General features: G+C 38.1%; 1 protein-coding gene and 1 pseudogene across 6 annotated transcripts in view; both read right to left on the reverse strand.

Annotated features, from left to right (window-relative positions):
- Positions 1–26,995, reverse strand: part of SMAP1 (small ArfGAP 1) — a 185,250-nt gene that overhangs the window by 157,701 nt on the left and 554 nt on the right. The window contains exon 2 of one of the 6 annotated variants that reach the window (XM_065543862.2): positions 4,685–4,803. The exons of the other annotated variants lie outside the window; for them this stretch is intronic. The gene's annotated coding sequence lies outside the window, so the exon portion shown is untranslated. The remainder of the gene's footprint in view (positions 1–4,684; positions 4,804–26,995) is intronic. 6 annotated transcript variants of the gene reach the window in all.
- Positions 364–26,945, reverse strand: LOC135970370 (transmembrane protein 192-like; annotated as a pseudogene).

The following is a 26,995-nucleotide window of genomic DNA, read 5'->3' on the forward strand; positions in this document are numbered from 1 at the left end:
GCAATCAAGAAGGTAATTCCATTACAATAGCTACAAATACAGTGAGATAAATAAACTTAAAGAAATGAAAGATCTCCAGAGTGAATAGAATAAAACATTGATGCAAGAAACTGAAAAAGACACACACAAAAACTGAAATATATTCCATGTTCATGGATTGAAAGATTCAACATTGGATTTTTGTTGTTTTGTTTAAATTATACCTTTGATCCTAAGACAAACCAAGCAGTTAAATAATTTCAAAAAAGTAAACAACAGACATTATCCTCAAGTTATCAAGGCGTCTACAAGGTACCTTTACCCCCAAACCCTATATAGTATACAGTTACACAGGTGAGAACCAAATTCAGGTTTCCAACAAAAATTATAAAATGATATTCAGCAAAAGCTGCAATTCTCTATAGCAGCTCATGAGATTACTCTGGATTCCTCTGCAATTGCTATCAAGACTGTGAGCCTCTCACATTCTACTTGGCTAACAGGCTAGGTCCAAGGAAGTGAGAGTCAACAGTCACTCAACACTTCATTGTGTCACTTCATATATACTACTATGTCTCCTTGCTTTTCAACAATTTCTTCTAGGTTTCAAATAGTTCTGAATCCAGTTTCCAAGGTAATACTGCTGGGTTATGTATAGATTTTTCCCTCTTCAAGTACATCAGGATATGATTTAGCTTTATTAAATTTCCAGATTTTCACTGTGTAAATGAGCAGACACATCAGAAAACAGATCAGCTCCAGAGCCAGGATGTCCAGAAGGAGATCAAGATATAATCTGATCTGCTGGGTTCCAGGAAGGAATTGCTGCAACACAGTATGAAGATAATTATTGTTACCAGTGGAGTGTATCATTAATGCAAATTTCTTGAGATGCCTTATACATCAGTAGATCAAGTTATAGCCTCGATTTCTGACTTTGCTGTGGTGATACTGGATGTACCATTCAAGATGTAAATGGAATATCCACCACAAAATAACTTTCCCAAGGATTACGACCATTTGAACTTTAAGAGGGTTGGTGTAGTATCCTGGGCACCTGTCTTCATTTAGATTAGGGTAAGAACAAACCACATCTGTTAAAAACGCTAAAAGTAACACAACATGAATAAACAAGAGAAGACTTTCTATGACGACTGTAGGAAAAAGAATCAGGGTCTAAAATGAGCTTCTAGTAAGTAATGTTAAGAGAAGCTGGGTATCCAGAGCTGGGTCATCTTCAATACTTTGAGTGATATCCAAGAAACCCCTTACATTTTTAACCAATTTTGCTTTAAATGTATGAGTCTCAAATCAACTTCCAGGTCTCACAGTTTTTCATTTTCTCAACCCCTCCATCCTTCCCCCAATGTCATTTTCCAAAGCTGGAGGCAAAAGCTTTAGCCAACCTGGCCTCTCCACCTGTCAGAATTGATATTGTTAAAATGTCCATACTACCCAAAGCAATCTACAGATTCAATGCAATCCCTATTAAAACACAATGATGGCCAGGCAAGGTGGTTTATGCCTGTAATTCCAGCACTTTGGGAGGCCAAGGCGGGTGGATCATGAGGTCAAGAGATGGAGATCATCCTGGCCAACATGGTGAAACCCCGCCTTTACTAAAAATACAAAAATTAGCTGGCTGTAATGGCACACACCTGTAGTCCTAGCTACTCAGGAGACTGAGGCAGGAGAATCGCTTGAACCTGGGAGGCAGAGGTTGCAGTGAGTGGATATTGCACCACTGCACTCCAGCCTGGAGACAGACCAAGATTCTGTCTTTTAAAAAAAAAAAAAAAAAAACAAAAAAAAAACGCATTCTTCACAGAAATCCTAAAATTTACATGAAACCACAAAAGACCCAGAATAGCCCAGGCAACCCAAAGCAAAAAGAACAAAACTGGAGGAATCACATTACCTGACTTCAAATTATACTACAGATCTTCTAAAACAGCCTACCAAAACAAAAACAAATCATAGTACAGAGCTATAGTAACCAAAACAGCATGGTACTGGCATAACAACAGACACACAGGCTAGGCGCAGTGGCTCACGCCTGTAGTCTCAGCACTTGGGAGGCAGATACAGGTGCATTATGAAGTCAGGAGATCAAGACCATCCTGGCTAACACGGTGAAACCCCGTCTCGACTAAAAATACAAAAAATTAGCCAGGTGTAGTAGTGGGCGCCTGTAGTCCCAGCTACTCAGGAGGCTGAGGCAGGAGAATGGCATGAACCCAGGAGGCAGAGATTGCTGTGAGCCAAGATCACGCCACTGCACTTTAGCCTGGGCAACAGAGCGAGACTCCGTCTCAAAAAAAAAAAAAAAGAAAGAAAGAAAATAGACACATGGACAAATGGAATCAAATAGAAAACCCAGAAATAAATCCATACATCTACAGTGAGCTCATTTTTGACAAAGAGGCCCAGAACATACATTGGGTAAAGAGCAGTCTCTCCAATAAATGGTACTGGGAAAACTGGATATGCATATGCAGAAGAATAAAACTAGACCCGTATCTCTTACCATATACAAAATTCAAGTCAAAATAGATTAAAGGCTTAAATCTAAGACCTCAAACTATGAAACTACTAAAAGAAAACATTGGGGAAACTCTGCCCAGGCAAAAATTTCTTGAGCAGTACCCCACGAACACAGGCAACCAAAGCAAAAATGGACAAATGGGATCACATCAAGTTATAAAGCTTTGGCACAAAAAAGGAAACAATCAACAAAGTAAAGAGACAACCCATAAAATGAGATAAGATATTTACAAACTCTCCATCTGACAAGGGATTAATAACCAGAATATATAATGAGCTCAAACAACTCCATAGGAAAAAATATAATAACCTGATTTTAAAATGGGCAAAAGATCTAATCAGACATTTCTCCAAAGAAATCATACAGATGGCAAACAGGTATATGAAAAGGTGCTCAACATCAGTGATTATCAGAGAAATGCAAATTAAAACTACAATAAGATATCATCTCACTCCAGTTAAAATGGTTTTTAAGCAAAAGACAGAAAATAACAAATGCCAGCATGGATGTGGAGAAGAGGGAACCCTTGGACACTGTTGGTGGGAATGCAAATTAGTGCAACCACTATGAAGAACAGTATGGAGATTCCTCAAAAAAACTAAAAATAGACCTACCATATGATCCAGCAATCTCACCGCTAGGTATATACCCAAAAGGAAGGAAATAATTATACTGAAGAGATACCTGCATGGCCATGTTTATTGTGGTGCTATTCACAATAGCCAACATTTGGAAGCTACGTAAGTGTCCATCAACAGGGGAATGCATAAAGACAACGTGGTACATATACACAATGGAGTACTATATTCAGCAATAAAAACGAATGAGGTCCTGTCATCTGCAACAACATGGATGGAACTAGAGGACGTTATGTTAAGTGAAATAAGCCAGGCACAGAAAGACAAACTTCTCACATTCTCACTCTTATGGGAGCTAAAAATTAAAACAACTGAACTCACGGAGATAGAGAGTAGAATGATGATTACTAGAAACTGGGAAGAGGTTGGTGCAGAGGGCCACAGAATTGAGATGGTTAATGGGTACAAATATACAGTTAGAATGAATAAGATCTAGTATTTGATAACACAACAGGGTGATTACAGTCAACAATAATTTATCACACATTTTAAAATAACTAATAGTAAAATTGGAATGTGTGTAACATAAAGAAATGATAAACGTTTGAGGTGATGGAAACTTCATTTACCCTGATGAGATTATTATACTTTGTATGCCCATATCAAAATATCCCATGTACCCCATAAATATATCCACCTACTATTATATGTACCCATACAAATTAAAAAAATCAGTGAAGTAGAAAACCAAAAGGCAACAAAAAAGTCAATGAAAATAAAAACTGATTATTTGAAAAACCAATAAAATCGGTAAATCTCTAGCCAGGCTGAAGAGGAAAGAGAGAAAATACAAACTACCAATATCAGCAAACAGAGATGCAACATTACTACAGATTCTACAGATATCATAAGGGAATATTATAAACAACTTTATGCTATAAGTGCACCAACTCCTTGAAAGACACAAATGAGCTCTCTCCAGAAGGAAAAGATAACCTGAATGGCCTAGTATCTATTAAATAAACTGAATCTGTTCAGCAAAAAACAAACAAAAACTCAAGGCCCAGATAGCTTTACTGGGGAAATCTACCAAACAATTAAGGAATAGTATCAGTTCTATACAAACTCCTCCAGAAATTGAGGGGAAAAAAATAGTGGGGAAGAGGGGAATGGGGAGGAGGAGAATACTACCTAATTCATTTTGTGAGCCTAAAACTATTCTGATACCAAACCAGACAAAGATATCACAAGAAATGAAACCTACAGTTTAATACCCTTCATGAAAATATGTAAAATTATAGCAAATCAAATTCAAATACATATATAAAAGGGTAATACATCATGACCAAGTGTAGTTTCTCCCAGGAATGCAAAGTTTAATGTGTGAAAAACAATGCAGTTTAATATATTAAAGAATTTAATAAACGACCGGGTGCAGTGGCTCAGGCCTGTAATCCCAGCACTTTGGGAGGCCAAGGCGAGCAGATCACCTGAGGTCGGGAGTTCGAGAACAGCCTGACCAAGATGGAGAAATCTCATCTCTACCAAAAACACAAAATTAGGGGGCCGCGGTGGTACATGCCTGTAATCACAGCTACTCAGGAGGCTGAGGCAGGAGAATCGCTTGAACCCAGGAGGCGGAGGTTGCAGTGAGCCGAGATCACACCATTGCATTCCAGCCTGGGCAACACGAGCGAAACTCTGTCTCAAAAAACAAACAAAAAATAATAATTCAAAAACTATATGATCATCTCGAAAGATGCAAAAAAGCATTTGATAAAATTCAACATATATTTCTGATGAAAATTCTCAGCAAACTAGCAACAAAGGAAATTTTCTCAACCTGATAAAAGGTATCTGTAAGACTTTTACATACAAGATAAAGTCTGAACCTTTTCTCCCTTAGTATCAGGAACAAGACAAGCAAGTCCACTTTCACCACTTCCATTTTACTAGATTCTACTCAGTGCAATAAAATAAGAAAAAGGAAATAAAAGGTATTCACATTGGAAAAAAAGCAAAAATTGCCTTTATTCGAGGATGGTAATTGTCTAGGTAGGAGATCTGATAGAATCCACGAAAAAAGCGATGAAAACAAATAAGTGAGGTTAACTAAGTTGCAAGATGTAAGTGTGCAGCAACCTATGGTATTTCTACATACCGGTAATAATCAGAAATTAAAATTTTAAAAACATCTTTTACAATAGCATTAAAAAGTAAAATCTTATGGAAAAATCTAACAAAAAATAAGCAAGGCCCATACACTGAAAACTGTAAAATACTGCCAAGCAAAATTAAGTAAGATCTAAATAATTGGAGAGATATATTTTGTTCAGATTGGAAGACTCTATTAATAAAGATGTCAATTATCTCTCAAATGGATCTACAGACTCAAAGTATTCCCCATTGAAATCTAAGATTAGTTGTAGAAACTGACAAAGCGATTCTAAAATTCATATGAAAATTCAAGTAACCTAGAATAGCCATAACAGTTTTGAAAAAAATAACAAAGTTGGAAGACTTACACTACCTTACTTCCAGACTTATTAAGAAGCTACAGTAATAAAGACTGTACAATACTGGCATAAAGGCAGAGAAACAGGTCAATGGAACATAATAAATTTCAGAAGTGCTCCCTCCTGGACATATATGGTCAATTTACTTTTTTACAAAGGTGCAAAAGGAGAAAGACTAATATTTTCAAGAAATGGTTCTCAGGCCGGGCACAGTGGCTCACACCTGTAATTCCAGCACTTTGGGATGCCAAGGCACGTGGATCACCTGAGGTCGGGAGTTCAAGACCAGCCTGGCCAACATGGTGAAACTCCATCTCTACTAAAAATACAAAAATTAGCCAGGCATGGTGGCGCATGCCTGTAATTCCAGCTACTCAGGAGGCTGAGGCACAACATGAGAATCACTTGAACCAGATTGGGAGGTAGGGTATGCAGTGAGCCAAGATCACACCACTGCACTCCAGCCTGGGTGATAGAGTAAGACTCTGTTTCAAAAAAAAAAAAAATATTGTTCTCAAAGGATCAAATATATCCATATGCAAAAAATAATAATAATAATAACTTTGATCCATTCCTTGTATCATATATAAAATACAACTCAAAATTGATCATGGACTTAAATATAAAACATATCTCTGTAAAACTTTTAGGAAACAACATAGAAAATCTTCAGGATCTAGGGTTAGGCAAATTGTACTTAGACTGGCTAAAAACACAGTACATAAAAAAAATTAATAAATTGAACCTCTTCAAAATTAACTTTTCTTCTATGAAAGACCATGTGAAGAGGATGTAAAGATAAGCTACAAAGTAGGAAAAAGTATTTGCACATATCTGACAAACGACTAGTATCTAGAATATATAAAGCACTTTCAAAACTCAGCAGTAAAAAACAAAATCCATTTAGAAAATGAAACATGAACAGACATTTCACTGAAGAAGATATACAGAGTGAAAACTGGCACATGAAAAGATGTTCAACACCATAAACCACTAGGAGAATCCAAATGGAAACCACTATCACTATTACAACACATCTAACATGACTAAAATAAAAAACAGTCACACCACCAAATGCTGGCAAAGAAATGGAGAAACTAAATGGCTCACATCATTATTAGATATATAAAATGGTACAACCACTTTGGAAAAGTTTGGCACTTTTTTTATGGATCTCAGCATGCAATCGCCATACAACCCAAACTGCACTACTGGGCACTTATCAGAGAAATAAAAACTTACATCCACACAAAAATCTATACAAAAATGTAACAGCAGCTTTATTTTTAATACTAAACAACTACAAAGAGTTCAGAGGTCCTTCAACAGGTGAATGGTTAAACAAACTATGGTACAAACATATCACAAAATTCTATTTAATAAAAAGAAAAGAACTATTAACAGACGCAACAACTTGGATGTGTCTTGAAGGAATTACACTGAGTAAGGCCAATCCTAGAAGGTTGCATATTGCATGATTCTATTTATATAACATTTTTGAAATGGCAAAATTTTGGAAGTGAAAAACAGATTCGTGGATGCTATGGGTTAGGAATGGATGGGTGGGGTGGGACAGAGAAAAATGTGTGTGGTTTCAACAGGGCAACACAAGAGATTCTTGTGGTATATAACTGTTCCATATCTTGACTATGGTGGCAGATATATGTATCTTCACCTGTGATAAAATTGTATAAAAATACACACACACACACACACACACACACACACATTACCGTACAAGCAAAACTGTAGAAGTCACAGTAAGATTGGTGGGTTGTATCAACATCAGTATATCGATTGTGACATTCATCTATAATGTTACAAGATGTTACCATTAGGAGAAACTGGATCAAGTGTCTATGTATTTTTTAATCTTTAATCATCCAACATATATTCAACTGTGATTCACACATTATAGTTTCTCTACGTATGTTCTGATTTATAGCTTTCCTTCCATCCTAAACATGCACCAAAAGGGTAAAGAAGCTATTATCTCAACCAAATGGTGTCAAAAAAAAATGACCATTATTTTTAACCTAACAACTCTTCAAAACAGAGGAGCAAAATACTAGAAATACTCAATGCCCCACATTGAGAAAAATGTACTATAATCATTCAGCAATAAATATATGTATACAGCAAATTGCATGGTACAACAAAATCTTAATAACCTAAAATCCTACAAAATATATTTCCCTTGGTTAATTGGAATTGTTTTTTGAGAAACTGCTGTTATGTGAAAAGACTGCATGGCAAAGAAATTCATCACAAATTTAAGAAAATGATTACTTCATTAAAATGATAATCCTCACTTTTTAAAATTTAAAAACTAAAACAGCACTATCCAACTGTACTTTCCATGATGCTGGAAACATTCTATAATCTGCATTATCCAACACATTAGCTCCTAGCCACAGTGGCTATTAAGCCTAGAAATATGGCTAGTGGAACTAAGAAAATGAACGTTTAAATTCAGTTAAATAGTCTTATGGCTAGTGACTTCCACATTGAGCAGGACAAACCAAGAACTTACAGAGAAACTTAAAAAAACACATAGAGACAGCCAAAATGCAAAAATCATCATCATCAATATATTAGGTCAATATTTCTCAATCAGGACACTACTGGCATTTTGGGCAGAATAATTCATTGTGCAGAACTGTCCCAAAGAGAGTATTCTCTTCAAATGAAAAGGGTATTTTTTCCCAAGTTTAGTTTTATGCCTACTTTTGAAATTACAGAGTATTATTACAGTCAAAGAAATTACTAGTTATTAAATTCATAGCAATAATGCATTTTGACCAGCAGAGGGCAGATATATGTTATAAAACCACCACTTGGTATATACCATATTCAAATATTTAAGAAGCCCAATTGTACTAAATCAAAAGACACTATTATATTCATTTACACAAAAAGAATTATACTTCTGTAAGATAAGAAAGCAAATGTGCTAAAAAAAGAACATATTTTTTTCAAAAATACCCCGACAAGTCTCCCAGAAACCAATTTTTGTCAACTATATCAGTTTATTCAAGAGTTAACTATAATCCCTCAAACAAAACAAAGTAACTCTGACAAAAGTTCCATTAAGCCTTATTTCACGGGCCATTTACACCTATATTAATAACATTCCTTCCGCTACAAAACAAATTCCAAACAATTTTCCTCACAGACCACATAAGCTGTCAGAATTCCAAGAGAAATTAAGCATTTGTTTCAAAAGTAAACTAAACACAGAAAACAAAACAAGCAATGAGACGTGGCAAAGGCATTTAAAATGGCAAAGGACTGCCTAAGAAGAGCATTAGAATACTAAAGATTCACTTTCTTAAATCTTACTGCACTGCATAGCAGGTAAAAAACAAGACTCTGAAGCAATTTGGGTTTAGCTTTACAACAGAAATTTTCATAAGAGCTTAGAAAATAGTTTTAATGTCTACCAAAAAATACAAAAATCAAATGGCCTTTTCTAGTTCCTTTGATCCTCTGTATTGCATTTAATTTTCCTAACCATATCCCCTACTTAAAACCCTGGCAGGGTGCAACGGCTCAGCCTATAATCCTAACACTTTGGGAGGCCACGGCAGGAGGATCACTTGAGGCTGAGAGTTCGAGACCAGCCTGGGCAACAGAGCAAGTAAGACTCTGTCTCTACAAAAAGAATGTCTTAAATGAGCTGGGCATGGTGGCGTACATCTGTAGTCCGAGATACCTAGGAGGCTGAGGTAAGAAGATCATTTGAGTCCAGGCGTTTGAGGCTGCAGTGAGCCATTGTGATGCCACCTCCAGCCTGGGTGACAAAGTAAGGCTCTGTGTCAAAAAAAAACAACAAAAAAAAAATCTTCTCCCAAGGCTTCTCTGTTCTGGTTTTCCTTGCAGTCTTCCTTCACAAAGAATGGGACAATTCTACTTCATCCCATCGCCTCTCTACAGAGTCTTCATCATTGACCCTCTGGTTAAAAGTGTTGACTCGAGTAATTGGACTTTAGGAAACACTTCTATGCAGATAACTCCCAAATCAACAATTGTCCCTTCGTCTATTTTCTCCCGGACATTTCTGCCCAGTACTTACACCTGCCTTCAGAAAGGTACGTACAAAGCACGTCCACTAAGTATATGCACAAACCTGTTTACCTGGTTGTTCCTACATGAAATAACTTTGCCATTCTCCTTTAAGTTTGATTCCACTCTTCCTCAAGAACTACCTCCTTTATTAAAAACCTTCCCCAACCCCCATTCTTGGTGATTTTTATTTTCTCTGAATTTATTTAACATCTAATGCTTGTGCTACCCTTTTCAGAATACACTCTGTGTTTATGGCCTGCCTCCTTAAAGTAAAGGCTCCTCAGGACAGGACAGGGTAGGGCTTCTGCTGTGCATCCCTCACTAATGTCTACTCTAGTGAACCAGCAGATAAAAAGTTAAAAAAAAAAAAAAAAAAAAAAAAACAAGTATTAACTACTTTATTTTCCTGAGGCTTCCATCAAGTATTTTTGCACTGGCCTAGTCTCAGAATCTGTTCAATTACATTTTTTACCAAACAAAATATAATTCACAAATGCTTCCTGCAAAGTCATAAAATGAATGAGTGCTCAAAAAAAACTAAGACCTGGCATAATTACCAAACACCTACTCATGTATCAAACCCTTACTTTGTGCCAGACATTACTTCACGAGCTCAGTTAATCCTCACAACCCTGTGACACAGGTATTACCATTCTACATGTAATGACACTGGGGCTCATAAAGTTTAAATACCACACTCCTACCACGAAGAAGGAAGGAGGGAGTGAAAGGAAAGAAAGAAATGAGAGCCAGCAGTGGGAGAGCTGAGCCTTCAAAACAGAGCAGTGAGCTTTCACAGCCCATGTTTTCCCTATCAAACTAGCCTGCCTCTCAAAGATAAGAGAAGAGCAGTGACTACCAACCCACAGACAACTGGAGGAAGAATACTACAGAGGAAATATTACCATATAACTACTGTGTTTTTACTTTACCATGTAAACTTGGGTAGAAGGAATAAAAATGTAAACAAGTTCAAAATACTATAAGGACATTGAAAAACTTAGAAAGTTCTTTAAGGAACTAATAAAATCTACACATGCAGCATTCATTCCCCTGAAAATTTTAAGTGTTAGCTGACTTTGGCAAAGAAGTTGAACTTTGGTGATCATTTAAGGATTTGGTGGTCATTAGTATGTTATAAAATAAAAGGAGAAATGAAGTCTAATTTTTAAGAATCCATAATCCTTGTTTCACCTGATGGTCTTAAAGTTTACCCCTTGTCAAATCTAAAATTTCTTTCTTTACCCAGGTGACTAAGAATCCTTAAAAAAAATCAGCGGCCGGGCGCGGTGGCTCAAGCCTGTAATCCCAGCACTTTGGGAGGCTGAGACGGGCAGATCACGAGGTCAGGAGATCGAGACCATCCTGGCTAACACGGTGAAACCCCGTCTCTACTAAAAAATACAAAAAACTAGCCGGGCGAGGTGGCGGGTGCCTGTAGTCCCAGCCACTCGGGAGGCTGAGGCAGGAGAAGGGCATAAACCCAGGAGGCGGAGCTCGCAGTGAGCCGAGATCTGGCCACTGCACTCCAGCCTGGGCAACACAGCGAGACTTCGTCTCAAAAACAAACAAAAAAAAAAATCAGCTTAAATATTCAAAAATCTGATTAAGTACAGTAAAGCCCTCTTTATTTTGTTCACCCCTTCACCAATGCTCTAGTGCTTTCCATCTATCTGTACAATCTCTCAAACACAAAAATATTTACAAATACCTCTTATTTTCCACGCTATTTACAGATTTATATCAAGAGATAACCATTTGTTCCTAGTTAACATTGTAGATGACAACAAATATCATCCCAAATTTTGAAAACATGTTTACATTACTGCCAAATTTATGTTTGAATAAACTGGTTAAATAATAGATAATCCTTGCTCAGTCTGATAACTAATTATCTTCTTAATATACTGCCATTACATAGATAACAGTTTGATTAAGCATAAAAACCCACAATTTACCTCCCTTCTCACTGTGCACACGGACTGAATTTAAAGAGAATGAAAAGATTAAAAAGCTGGGTGCTGTCTTTTGTGAAGGTCAAGGATAACACATTAATATGTGACCTGACAAAGTAACAGACAGATTTCCAGAAGACTTGGGTTCACTCCCATGTTCTCTCACCGTTCCATTGCTTTGAACAAGTCATTTAGCCTCTTTTATCTCTCTAGTATAGGAGACTCGAATAGATACCATACAGGTCTCTTCTATGTCTAAACTTTCAACAATTCCATAATTACTAAAAAATATATATAGATCAGAAACTGAAAATATCTTTCCAAAATGCTCAACCCACTTATTCACGGTCTTATGGGTGCAATATAGAGATGAATGGTACAGCCTACCAGGATACCCAGAAGAATGAATGTTGTCTGGAATTTTGTGTTCTCTTGGCCCAATGACTGGTCAAGAGAGAAATGTGAAAAGGGTGCCAATCCCACCCTCCCAAAATATAGGGGCAAATCCTAACAGAATAGAAATGACCAATGAGCACAATAAAAATGTTCAATATTCGCAGTGGCTCACGCCTGTAATCCCAACACTTTGGGAGGCCAAGGCGGGTGAATCACCAGGTCAGGAGTTCAAGACCAGCCTGATCAAGATGGTGAAACCCCATCTACTAAAAATACAAAAAAATTATCCAGGCATGGTGGCGGGCCCCTGTAATCCCAGCTTCTCGGGAGGCTAAGGCAGAGAACTGCTTGACCCCAGGAAGCGGAGGCTGCAGTAAGATGAGATTGTGCCACTGCACTCCAGCCTGGGTGAGAGAGTGAGATTCCGTCTCAAAAAAAAAAAAAAAAAAAAAGTTCAATTGTAAGAGTATCAAGAAAATGCAAAATAGTATAACATTTTCACCAACTGTATTAAGGAAGCCTTTTAAAAATACAAATGCCCAGTAACAGGCTGGGTACAATAAGTCAGCAACTCTTTTTTTGAGATGGAGTCTCACTCTGTCACCAGGCTGGAGTGCAGTGGCACGATCTCCAGTCTCTGCAACCTCTGCCTCCCAGGTACAAGTGATTCTCCTGCCTCAGCCTCCCGAGTAGCTGGGATTATAGGCGTGTGTCACCAGGCCTGACTAATTTTTGTATTTTTAGTAGAGACAGGGTTTCACTATGTTGGCCAGGCTGGTTATGTACTCATGACCTCAAGTGATCCACCCGCCTCGGCCTCCCAAAGTGCTAGGATTACAGGCATGAGCCACAGCACTCGCCTAGCCATTCTTTAGATAGTAGTGGTGGGAAAGTAAACTGGTCCCAACACTTCTGGCAATATAGATCAAACAGGTTTTAATCTGGTATACTCTTTAACATAGACCTTAGATTTTATTCTGAAGAAAAAAGTGTGCACACAAAGCTTTGTAGCAGCAGTATATGCAACCACAAAAGTTAGAAAACCAATCAGTGGAGAGGGATTATTGTTTACAAATTTTTAAAGTATTTTAAAACACTGACTATTAGCCAATATTCTGTGCAGAAGGCCGGGCATGTTGGCTCACGCCTGTAATCCCCAGCACTTGGGGAGGCCAAGGCAGGTGGATCACTTGAGGTCAGGAGTTCGAGAGCAGCCTGGCCGATACGGCAAAACCCCGTCTCTACTAAAAATACAAAAGTTAGCTGGGTGTGGTGGTGGGCGCCTATAATCCCAGCTACCTGGGAGGCTGAGGCAAGAGAATCGCTTGAACCCAGGAGGCAGAGGTTGCAGTGAGCCAAGATAGCACCATTACACTCAAGCCTGGGTGAAGAGGAAGATTCCATCTCAAAAAAAAAAAAAAAAAAAAAATTCTGTGCAAAGAATAACCTTAAATCCCCTATGATGTCCCACTATCCTTATTCTCAGCAAATGACTTCATCAACTAATTGTCCCCTCACATTTCAGACCCATCTTACTCTCTTACAAATTGTTCCATAGTCTTCCTGATCTTTTTTCTCCTGTCAAAAGCTAACCATTTCATTTGTATTTTAAATTTTCTCTAAACCTTGCATTAACATACTACCTAAATACGCCACACTTGCTTCTTAGAGAGCTTGCTGCTCTTAGTCATGAAAAAGGAACCCCTACTGGTTATCCCTGCAGCCCTATTAGCACCTAATAGAAAATCCTGCACCTAGGGGCACCAAAAAACCTGATGTTCTAAAGATTCCATAAGCAACTTTAGAGCTGTGTATGAATAACACAAGTCCTCAAGAAAAAACATTAAACCACTGTTTTCCATAATGTTTTCAAAGCACTCATTAGTATTCTAATTGACTTGGCACACACACAAAAAAAACACACACAAAAAAAGGCACCAAAGATTTTTCATTCTTTAAACCAGTATCAAGAAGTGTATCACTTCTGCAAAGTCTTTACTCAGACCATTAAATTTATTTTCAAGGAAAACGAAAAAAACTTTAGGAGTATATATGTTACAAAAATTCAAATAAAAGAATTGAGAAACTGCTACATAATCTACAGTAACTGTTAACATCAGCAAAAGAAGTAAACAACGTATTTGTCTTTTCTTTTGTTTGTTTGTTTTTGTTTTTGAGACAGGGTCTTACTCTGTTGCCCAGGTTGGAGTGCAGTGGCACAATCAGGCTCACTGTAGCCTTGACCTCTTCAGGAGATCCTCCTACCTTAGCCTCCCAAGTAGCTGGCACCACAGGCACGTGCTACCACACCCAGCTTTTTTTTTTTTTTTTTTTTTTTTTTTTTTTTTACTTTTTTGTAGAGACAGAGTTTCGCCATTTTGCCAAGGCTGGCCTCGAATTTCTGGGCTCAAGTGATCCAACTGCCTTGGCCTCCCAAAGTGCTGGGCTTAGAGGTGTGAGCCACCATTCCTAGCCTATGCACTGTATTTTGTTTAAATAAACTCCCTCATCCCAATCCTTAGCAACCACTGACCTATTTTCTGTACCTATAAGTTTTATCCCTTTATTTAATAGAACTCCATGTAATTATGGCTGGGTGCAGTGGCTGACGCCCGTAATCCCAGTACTGTGGGAGGCCAAGGCGGGTGGATCACCTGAGGTTAGGAGTTCGAGACGAGCCTGGCCAACACGGTGAAACCCTGTTTCTACTAAAAATACAAAAATTAGCTGGGTGTGGTGGCGCGTGCCTGTAATCCCAGCTACTCGAGAGGCTGAGGTAGGAAAATCACTTGAACCCGAGAGGTGGAGGCTGCAGTGAGCCGAGATCACACCACTGCACTCCAGCCTGGGAGACACAGTGAGACTCCATCTCAACAACAAACAAATAAACAAAAAAAAAAACAAGAAAACCATGTATTTGTAATCTGTACTATATAGTCTTTTGTGTATGGATTCTTTTGCTAAACAGAATGTTTTTATGACTCATCCACTAGTTCATCGCTTTGTATTGCAAAATATTATTCCACTGTACAAATGTACTATTTTCTTTATTCATTCATCAACTGATAGACATTTGAATTGTTTCCAGTGTTTGGCTATTACGAATAAAGCTGCTGTGAACATTCAAGTGCTTGTTTTAACTTTGTCTTATTATTAAGTTGCATTATTTCTTTAGATATTCTGAATAAAGGTCCTTACCAGATACAATATTTTTCCCAGCCAGTCTATGACTTTTAAGCGTCTCTTGAAAAGCAAAAGTTTTTAATTTTGATGAAGTTCATTTTCTCAATTTTAACTTTATGGAATATAATTTTGTGTCCCATCCAAGAATCCTTTGCTTAATTCAAGGTCCCAGAGATTTTCCCCCATATTTTCTTCTAGCAGTTTTATAGTTTTAGCTCTTACATTTAGTTTTATGATCCATCTCAAATTAGTTTTTGTGAATGGCATGAGGTAAGCTTCAAGGTATTATACATTATGTTGTTGTTGAAAAAATTATCCTTTCTCTCCATTGAGCTACCTTGGCACTTCTGTTAAAACTGACCATAATATGTGAGTCTATTTCTGGACCATGTATTATGTTCCACAGATCTATGTCTGCCCTTACACCAATACCACATTGTTTTGATAACTGTAGCTTTTTAACAACTGTTAAAGTCAGGTTGTGTAAGACTTCAAACATTCTTTTTCTTCTTCAATGCTTTGATTTTGGAAGGTCCCTTGCATTTCATTAAAAATTTTAGAATCAGCTTGTCAGCTGCAACAAAAAAAGGCTTCTGAGATTCTGACTGGAATAATATTGAATCCAGAGATTAATTTGGAGGGAAATTACATCTTAAAAATATTGAGTCTTCTAATCCATGAGCATGATATCTCTGATATCTCTCTCCACTTCTTTAGGTACAGTATTCATTAATTTCTCTCAGCAATCTTCTGTAATTCTCGGTATACAGGTCTTGCACATATTTTGTTAAATTTATCCCACAGTTTTCATACTGTTATGCTATTGTAAATCGTAATTTTTATTTCAACTTCCAATTACTTGTTGCTAGTATATGAGTTACTTTTTCTATAGTCACTTTATTTCTGTAAACTTAATAAACTCAATTATTCATTCTAATCCCTTTTCTGTAAGTTTCTTAGGATTTCCTACATAAATGATAACATTGCAAAGAGATCGTTAAATGACTCTTGCATGCATGTATTTTTAAATAGGTCCTGTGAGAAAGGCTAATTTAAGTAGTACTTCATCAACCTATACCATCTTAAATACATCCAACTCAGTATCACTTATAAAAATCTAGATTCTGGCCAGGCACGGTGGCTCAAGCCTGTAATCCCAGCACTTTGGGAGGCCAAGGCAGGTGAATCACTCGAGCTCAGGGGTTCGAGACCAGCCTGGCCAACATAGCAAAACCCTGTCTCTACCAAAAATACAAAAATTAGCCAGATGTGGTGGCACATACCTGTAAGCTACTCCAGAGGCTGAGACAGGACAATCGCTTGAACCTGGGAGGCGGAGGATGCAGTGAGCAGAGATCGTGCCAGTGCACTCCAGCTTGGGTGACAGAGTAAGATTCTGCCTCAAGAAAACAAAAAACCAAACAAAAAATCTAGATTCTGTATACAATTTTTATCACAAATCCACTTTGGTAGGCAGAATAATGGCCCCCAAAGATGTCCTCTTCTATCCTTGGAATCTCTGTGAATAACTTAAGGACTCTGAGATGGCAGTTTTGTCCTGGATTACCCAGATAAACTCAATGTAATCACAGGGGTCATAAAAGTGCCAGAGAAGATGTAACAGTGAAAGTGGGGGGCAAGGAGGAGCAGAATCAAGGATGACACACTGCTAGTTTCAAAGATGGAGAAAGGAGCCATGAGCCAAGGAATGCAGGTGGCCTCTCCAAGCTGGAAAAGAAAACAGATTCTCCCCTAGAACCTCCAGAAGGAATGCAAGCCTGCTAACACCTTGCCTTTAGCTCAATCACACTCTTTTTGAACTGTGACCTCCAAACCTGCTAAAATGATAAAATTTGTTTTGTTTTAAGTCATTCAGTTTGTGGGATTTTTTAATAGCAGCAATAGGAAATGAATATACTGGTGATGATCATTTCACTCAAACAATCTTCTGTTAATTTTTTTGTCACTGTGCACCATCATCACCCTACACCAAAAGCAACTTCCAAGAGTAGAAATGCATGAACTAAATAACACCTAGACTAAACCATAATTTTTATGAATTTTCCTACAATGGAAGATAAATCTATCCCAAATATTATTTTCCAGAATTCCCCTTATTTTCTTAAGTTTAGGCTTGAGCTCATCACTGCTCAATGAAAGGCACTCTTTATAAAAGATCAATGACAGACATCTGAAGGTCTACCATCAATCACTTGGATCTCTGGTGAAATGGAGACCAAAAATTGCTAGGGTATAGAGGCCACAGAGAATGGAAGATTATTAGAATTACTTTTAATTCTCTTTCCTTTGGACCCTCAAGGTCCTCACATTTATCACTCAAAATATATGTGAACATAAAATTAAAATGTTTCCAAGAGCACTTTAAGCTCTGTTTTATGTGAAAAAATTTTAAAAATCACTTCTATATGATACTGTAACTAAATGCCACTCCAAGTTAAACACAATTGTACCTAACATCTGAGGTAGAAAATACTGACATTAATAGTAAGAAAGCATTACAGTGAAAAAGTTTTAAACAAAAGGACAAAAGGACTCCTCAATCTGTGGGGAAGAGTCCTATGAGTTGTGCGATATAGCTTGGGATAATTAAAGCTAATACCAGGTAAATTTGCTCAGCAAGACCTAAATCATCAGTGAAAAGCTTTAAATAAAAACTATAAGTTTGATGACAATACAAATCTCAATAGGACCCAAAAAATAAACTCTCAATAATACAATTTTCATGTCAGTAAAAAATACTATGTCAGTAAAAATACTATGCCAGTAAATACCAACATAGAAGTGACAAGGTTTGGGATTCAAGAAAGAACACAGATCATATAAGGTTGAAATAAATCTTTGCAATAAGGATTAAAGAGAACAAGGACAATCGGTCACTAAGCAAGGCAGAGGCAAAGCTTGGACTGAAACCTAGCTTTGCTCAATCAAGCTAGCGTTCTTTCAATTCTATCATGCTGTTTCTATGGTTTAAAAAGCCCAGGTATATGACCAGTATCTGACCTAAGGATATAGCTGCAAAAACAGGAAAAAAAAGAAAAATATATATATATGCATATATATATATGGAAGACAAAACAAAAAACAAAGAAACAAAAACACTAAAGCACTTATCTGTGGACTCAGTAAGTTTCTAAAATAAAGTTTAGGCAAGGTACAGTGGCTCACACCTCTAATCCTAGCACTTTGGGAGGCCTAGGTGGGAGGACTGCTTGAGGTCACGAGTTTAAAAGCCCAAACAACATAGCAAGGCCCCTTCCCCACCACAATCTACAAAAAAAAAAGTTTTTTAATTAGCCAGACATGGTGACAAGCCTGTAGTCCCAGCTACTCGGCAGGCTGTGGCAGGCGGATCACTTGAGCCCAGGAGTTAGAGGCCACAGTGGGCTATGATCACGCCACTGCACCCCAGCCTAGGCAACAGCATGAGACCCTGTCTCTATAAAAAGGAAAAAATAAATAAATAAAATAAAGTTTAGTGATGAGATAAAAATCCCAATTTGTTTAAATTGGTATTTTGAAGTTATGGTGGTTCTGCATTTAAATGCAAGGAGGAAAACTAAAATGAAGATATTGCCCACATTTGAACATATTTGGCAATAATCTGAGAAAAACCTTAAGTTAGCTGAAGGAGACAGTCTTCCCAACAACAATCTCTTACTTCACAAAATTTCTACAACAAAAACAGGTGTTTTATCTAGCATTACCATCAAACATAGTTAACAGCACAGGCTACATCTCCTGGGCTGAAATACTGACTCCACAGTTCAGATTCCCATCCCTATCTCATCTCAATAAAATCACAATTTTCCCAGGTTATAAAAGCCTCTAATGCTCATCCTTGCTCCTCCAGACTGTACGCTTATTAGCAGGCTAGGTTCTAGAGCCAGCAGAAATATACTGAGGCTCCAACATGTGCTGTATAATATACTGGAAGAAAATATATATTACCAATTATGCTTCGAGGTCCCCAAGACCAACCTCAGGTCCTGTCATTTGCTAAGAAGATTCAAAAGATTCAATATACCGTTGTACTCATCTTTATGATTTAATATAGCAAAAAGATACTAAGCACAATCAGCATAGCAGAAAGGCACAAAAAGTCCAGGGGAAATTATAAGCAAGCATCCAGGTGCTCCCGTTCAGTGGAGTTGCAATAAGCACGCTTAATTCTCCCAGCAGTGAGCTGTGACAACACATGTAAAATAATGCCAACCAGGGAAGCTCATCAGAGACTCAGGGCCAAAGATTATTAGGGAGACTAGTCATGTAGGTACCCCTGCCTGCCACATATGCCAATTCCAGAATCCCAGAAGAAAAGCAGATATTCAACATAAACCACATTCATTATACAAACAACTTAGGTACAATGACAGACTCTTATCACTTATGGTGGTGGGATCATCCCCAAGATCCCCCTCAGATGTTAGCCAAACGCTGTGAGGCCTGCTTTGTTAACTCTTTTCTCCACACCAATGACTAATAGATCCTTCTGAGCATGAACCTTATCTAACTATTCCCTGCTAATCCCCAGCTCCTAAAAAAGTGCCAGTCACCCCAATCCAAGCTTTTTTTTCTGTTGCCTAGGCTGTAGTGCAATGGCATGATCTCAGTTCACTGTAAGCTCCGCATCCCGGTTTCAAGTGATTCTCCTGTCTCAGCTTCCCCAGTAGCTGGGATTATAGGCGTGCACCACCACGCCCAACTAATTTTTGTATTTTTAATAGACATGGGGTTTCACCAAGTTGGGCAGGCTGGTCTCAAACTCCTGACCTCAACTGATCCACCCACCTCGGCCTCCCAACATGCTGGGATTACAGATGTAAGCCACTGCTCCCAGCCTCCCAAAATTTTTTTAATGAAAAAATTCCTGGCTCCACTACTTTAAGTTCTGTGTTCCTGGATAATATTACCTACCTCAAAGGTTGTTTTGAGGATTAAATGAGTTAACATATGTAAAGTGTGAAGTATATCGTCTCTTGTAAAAATAAAAAATAAAAAAAACTGTAATTTGTGAGCATATATGTAACGTTATTATTTGCTTTTTTTTTTTTTTTTTTTAACATTCTCCAGGTCACAATGGAGCTATCCTATCTCTAACTTCTAATCAATCTACCAATGTAAACATAGATTAGAACTGGTAATTGTTTCATGTCTACTGAGATCTCTAATTAGCTTGTAGACAACTATAACACAAAACTTTTCGTTTTTGTCTTTTTTGACAAAGGCTGGAGTGCAGTGGCGCAATCTCGGCTCACTGCAACCTCCGCCTCCAGGGTTCAAGCAATTCTCCTGCCTCAGCCTCCCGAGCAGATGGGACTACAGGCGCCCGCCACCGCACCTGGCTGATTTCAGAATTTTTAGTAGAGACAGGGTTTTGCCATGTTGGCCATGCTGGTCTCAAACTCCTGGCCTCAGATGATCCACCCGCCTCAGTCTCCCGAAGTGCTGAAATTACAGGCGTGAACCACTGCAGCTGGCATCCAAAACTTTTTTAACACACACAGTAGTATCTAACGTAGTACTTAATCTTTTTAGTGCCCAGAAAATATTGATTTATCAACAAAACTAAATGTCTGTAAAATTAACTCTGTTACAGTGGTAAGAATGTAAGGCAGTCAACTCTTCTGATAATAATTACAAAATGGCCTCCAAGTTTCTTTGATCTTCTTGCATTGAGAAAATTGAGCAACTGAACTAAAATGGCTTGATTCTAATCCTTGGAAAGACTATTAGCAGAAGAATTTGAAATAAGCAAAAGGGGCTGGGTGTGGTGGCTCACACCTGTAATTGCAGCACTTTGGGAGACTGAGGTGGGCAGATCACTTGAACCCAGGAGTTCAAAACTAGCCTGGGCAACATGATGAAACATAGTTTCTACAAAAAATACAAAAATTAACTAAGTGTGGTGGCACACATCTGTAGTCCCAGCTACTTGAGAGGCTGAGGTGGGAGGATTGCTTGAACGAGGCAGGCAGAGGTTGCAGTGAGCCTACATCGCACCTCTGCACTCCAGCCCAGCAACAGAGTGAGAACCTGTACCAAAAAAAAAAAAATGCCAAAGCCTTGAGTTTATAAAGTACATAATTTCAAATATTCCACTCTGCCTTAAAGAGAGCATGGATTCAAGTCCGTTATAGGTTAATAAAGATGGAGAAAGATATATATACATATATATAGTACAACAACAATTTAGGAGATGCAAGTCTCCTTAACTAACGAAGTCAAGTACTGAAAGTGTTATGTTAAACAAACAAAAAAAAGACAAAGAAGAACTGTGAAGAACAAAAGGAGGGGAGACAACATGCTGCCCAAGTTTTAAACTGATGAGTCAGAGACCAATGGTTTCCATCCCAGCTCTGATACCACGGCTCTGCACAATCAGGAAAAACCTCAAGATCAGCAGAACTACAAGAACAGACCCATCAGACTGAAGCTTCACATTTTGAGGAAACTTTTAGATTGGCAAATTTCTTTAAGTGAATTATAATCAGACTTTTACTTATATAAATTTGTCCTATAAGCATCAACAGCATAATAAACACCAGTCCCCAAGGTGAACTTTACTTTTTAGTAAAAATTACTACACTTTAAAATGTAACAACTCTAAAATATCGAAGACTTAATGAAAAACATGAACTTTTCCATTAGCTCTTGCAATCAAATGGGCTCTACATGTTTATATTTTTTGAAAAGGTTATAAAGCTAAAAGACTCCCTTGAAAGCAAGGTATTCGACATAATTAGGTTGTGCCAATTATTTGCACATGGAAAGCACAAGTGGGACAGAGGCCACATTCCTACAGGAAGAGCAACTAACAAAAAACATCTACAGACACTAAGTGGTTGCGGCACCATCGGCCTTATTCCCCAGTCAGCATGCCAGTTTCATGGGTGAGAAGCAGCTATGACAGTGGGGCAGCCGTAGCAGTGGCGGTATGCGTGGCCTTGAAAGCAGTTCAGTAGTGGCTCCCTGACTTCCCCTCCTCCAGCCTTTCCAAGGACTTGGTAAGTACCTGATTCCTGAAAATAGCTACAGTGGATCTGTTTCCTGCTCTATACCCTGACTTATACATTGACATTGTGTGAATTCAGGTTCTCTTATCCTCTTCTTGGACCACTGTACAACATCTCCTAACTCAGGATTTGCCTGCAATCCTCACTATCCCAGTTCTTCCTCTGACCTGAGACTACCAAAACTGCTCATGCTTAAAGAAAGCTTATCTAGTAAGGGCCATATGGAAACTTCTTCTGCTCTTTCACACTGGTACATTTGTGTGTGCAGCTGTGTCCTTTAATTCCTTCTCTATCTAATGAAATCCCACTCCACCTTCAGAACATAGCTCAAATGAAGACTCCTTCTGTGACTGTCCCAACAGGGTCACTCCACATGCCACTCCCTTTCACAGGTGCACTCCTTTTCACATACCCTGCTGCCTGCCTGGGGCTCTGTGCTCATTCATTCACACATTCATTCATTCAAAAAATATTTGCTAAGTTACATTTACCTACCACATGTAATGAAAACTGGGGATACTACCCTAACCAAGATAAACAAGATCTGTTCTCTCTTGCAGCTATAATCCAACCGGGATATAGTATACCCCATAATCACCTAAATAATGTTTAATTATAATTGTGATAAGTGCAATAAAAGATTCAGGGTGTTGTCTTTTATCTATAAATGGAAACCTAATCTAATCTCAGAGGATCAAGGAGAATTATTTCCCTTGAAAAGACATTTAAGCAGGAATTGAAAGATGAGCAAAAGCTGAGCAGGCAAAAACTCGTTAGAAAGCTTCCCAGGCAGAAGAACAGCACGTGCGAAGGTCTTGAAACAGCATTCTAGCAACTGTAAAGACCACCAGTGGGCAAAAGTCAAGGTGCAAGGGGAACAACAGCCTAAAATAAGTTTAGAGGTAGTTATTTCTTACAACCATTATTACAAGTACTTAGCACATTATTTTAGAATTATTTACTTGCAAAAACAAAACCCACACTAAACAAACTCCTTTAGGTCTTACAAATTTTTTTAGCTCTCTTACCTAATACAGTATCTAACAGTGTGTCTTCAAGTCAAGATCTGCGGAATGAAGAAACGAGTGTTTGATGTGAGCAAGGAGCTTACCCTCTCAGTATCATACAAGCTAAACAAAACAATCTCCAGAGTTAAAAAACCTTATGTTTCTGACTACCCAAAATTGAATGGGCAAGAGACTCACTTTCATACCAATTTAAATATGCTCAAAATCAAACCTAGTAAAAGATGCATCAATAGACGGATAAACTGTGGTCTGTCCATACAATGGAATATTATTCAGCCATAAAAGGAATGAGGTACCGACACATTACAAAATGAATGAACTTTGAAAACATATTAAGTGAAAGTCAGAAACAAAAGTCCATATGTTGTATTACATGAAATATCCAGAACAGGCAAACCTATAGAAATAGAACATGCAATGGTGTCTGCCAGGGGCTAGGGAGAGCGGACAGTGGGAAGAAACGTCTCAATGTGAATTTTATCTGTATGCTTTTTTTTTTTTCCCCGGGATGGAGTCTTACTCTGTCAACCAAGCTGGAGTGCAGCAGTGCGATCTCTACTCACTGCAACCTCCGCCTCCCAGGTTCAAGCAATTCTCCTGCCTCAGTCTCCCAAGTAGGGATTACAGGCGCCTGCCGCCGCACCCAGCTAACATTTTTCATATTTTTAGTGGAGACAGGGTTTCACCATGTTGGCCAGGCTGATCTTGAATGCATTTCTGCATTTTTAAAATCTCAGAAATATACATTAACAAGCATGGGGTATGTCAGTGTGGTGCCTGCCAAGCCCAGTGATGTTTTCTAGGAGCCCTACCCACTAGCTCAGGCCACTCCTGATGTCCAGCACAAGATGCCCTGTTCTGAGCCTGTGAAAGAATACAGAAGTGGGAAAAAAAAAAAAAAAATCAAAGCTAGGATTACCTGTAGACAACACTTTAAATACTGAAAACTAACCTTGAAGCTGGCAAGGCGTTCTCAGTCCTCACCGCTCCCTAAAGTGTCACCAACTAATAACCAACAAGAGCTGCTTTAAACTCCCACTGAGTCATGAATGCAGCTAGGAGAGAAGAGGAGTAGTTCCATCTGCCTGTTCTTAAATTCCCCAGTTGTTCAACAGATTTGGTAAGAGCAGCATCAAGAGCAGGAAACTGGTGCCTATACCATCCTTTTCTCCTTCCTTGCTTCTTAAATACTGTCAATCCAGGAAACACAAGCTGGTGATTCAGTAAGAAAATGTCAAAACCCAATTGACATACCTCTACCAACTATTATAAGGCAAGATAATACAGGGACCTCAAATCCTAAGCTTTAGTTTCGGTACATATTCCCAAAGATCAGTGGAAGAAGCTTCTTTAAAAGAAAGAAAATTAAGTTAACTGGGAAATAACTTTGAAATACAGTACATGAAAAGTTTGATGCAATTTACTAGACAGTGAAGAAAACATCAATACATACACAGAATGAAACTTCTTAGTAACCGAGCTGTAGAGTAAGATCCTTAACATATCTTTTAAAAGTACTACATTTATTATGTCATCCTAGCATATAGATCCAAAATCATGTAACAAGCCAAGAATTCTACTAAAAAAGCCTCCATAATGTACTTCAACCTTACCAAATACTCAAAAACTGCGAAAACATATTTACATCTATCGCTCTACCATGTCAAAATTTTCAGTTACAACTATGAAATCAAGTCTAATTAAGCCAACAAGTGGCCTTACCTGTGATTTTTTGCCTGAAAGATCAAGATAACACATTGAAATAATTTACAAGATCATTTTAATATTCTTCTAGATTTAGTAGCAACAACAACAACAAAAAATCCTTGTAAATTATACTGTGGAGTGCATGCCCTTCAAGCTGCACCCTTGTACTCTTGATACCATTCTCTTCTCTCCCACATCCCTCACTTCTCAAAACAAGTAAACCAACAAAAGGCCAGACAAAACCAAAATACAAAAGACATTCATTCAGTATATACCGTGGCAATACAAACATTGAGCAAAATGAATACTTCCTATTCTTCAGGTCCAAAGAAGTAAAACTTTTCATCCTAATTTAAGAAGTACATGATTCTCTTCTCCCCACTCCAAAAGAGTAAATGAAAAAAAAAAAAGTTAACATGGTTAATAACGGCTTTTAAAAATCTGTATTATTTTAGAAAGCATTAGTGAAAATCTGATTTTATAAAGTACTTTTCTGGAAACAGAAATTTGAACAAAAATTAAATTATTTTTAACGATGTCTGTAGATGAAGGAAGGTTAATTCTGAAACTGTTACTATTCAATTTTTAATGAACAGATTTAATATTTACCAGCATCTCTACTTAATCATGTTATTACTCAAAATGACAAAATGTGTACTTTTTAACTTCAGCTTCTTTCTTCTTCTTGGCCTTTTAAAAGACCATTTTTCAGTGTTTTACTAGTGCAGTCCATGAAGAGCAAGCGACTGAGCCTCAATACAGTACAGAACTCCCAAATAGCCACACACAATCAAGTTACTAGGAAAACAAATATTACAAGAACCAGGCATGCACTATGTAAAAACTCATCACCTGAAAAGGTTACACAGGATAAATATAATTTTGACTCAATCAAGTTACTATATTGAAAAGTGCTTCATAAAAATAATCGAGTTACAGTATTCCCACTTGATTCTTCCAGTAATTCAGTACGTGTTATGACAGTGAAGAAACCTGCTGATGCTGTGTGGCTCAGTCTAGTCAAATATTACCAGTCTACTGAAATGTGACTCATTTATATAGTATTGAGAAAGAACAGTAAAGCTTCAGGAAGAGTCTAAGTCAAATAACACAGAAATCTTAAAGGACATTCCCCAAAGAGACTGTCTCCTGCTTTGGAGAACTACCCTATTTCTCGCCCAATAACGAAATAAACCAATTAAAAATAGACGCAATCTTTTATTAACTACACAAGACATTTCTTTTAAAAAAAAATTAGAAATGTTTCCGATGAGATTACCTGCAAGACATTAAACATAAATCAGATCTCCAAACACAAAATATAGCAGCTAAAAATAGTATATCTATTTCAAAGGCTGAGGCAGAAGCCCTCCAACTGAACAAACTAAAATTAGGTCTTTTCTGTCTCTAGATCTTTAAAATGAACCTTCAACATTTATGAGGTACACAAATCAGTGTCCACACATTCTCCCAAACTAGCTGGTCAGAGAAAACCTAATTACTAAAATCTTCAGAAATATAAACCCACTGTCCTCCAAGAGATTCATGTAATGAAATTCCTCTTCATTCTGGCTAATAACCAGACTAAAAAACAATACTACTACTAATAAAGACCTTTCTCCAATTAATTTATTCCGTAAAACTCAAATCCACCGAAAAAGACCACCATACTCTTTTTCAAGAGGCAGAGACAAGAGCCTTGTACAAAAGCTGTCAGGTGGGGCAGGCAGGTAGGGCTCTGTCTGGGAGACCAAGAATCCGGACCGGAGAGGGAGGACGTGGTCACACCGGAGGGTAGAAGAGGGGATCGAGACCTAAGGGCGGCCCCACCCACAGAGATAGCTATGAGCAGAGCTAGGAGGGCAACTCTCTAACCCTAAGCTCTGCCCAGACCCGCGTCCGGTTCCGTGCTCCCAGCCCCGCTCCTACCCTCAGCCCTGTGGAGGGTCCGAGCATCGCTACTCCGGCACCTGCTCAACCCGGGGTCGGGGAGGAGGGGAGGCTGG

Source organism: Macaca fascicularis, chromosome 4 (assembly GCF_037993035.2).
Source record: "Macaca fascicularis isolate 582-1 chromosome 4, T2T-MFA8v1.1".
In the NCBI taxonomy this organism is placed as follows: Eukaryota; Metazoa; Chordata; class Mammalia; order Primates; family Cercopithecidae; genus Macaca; species Macaca fascicularis.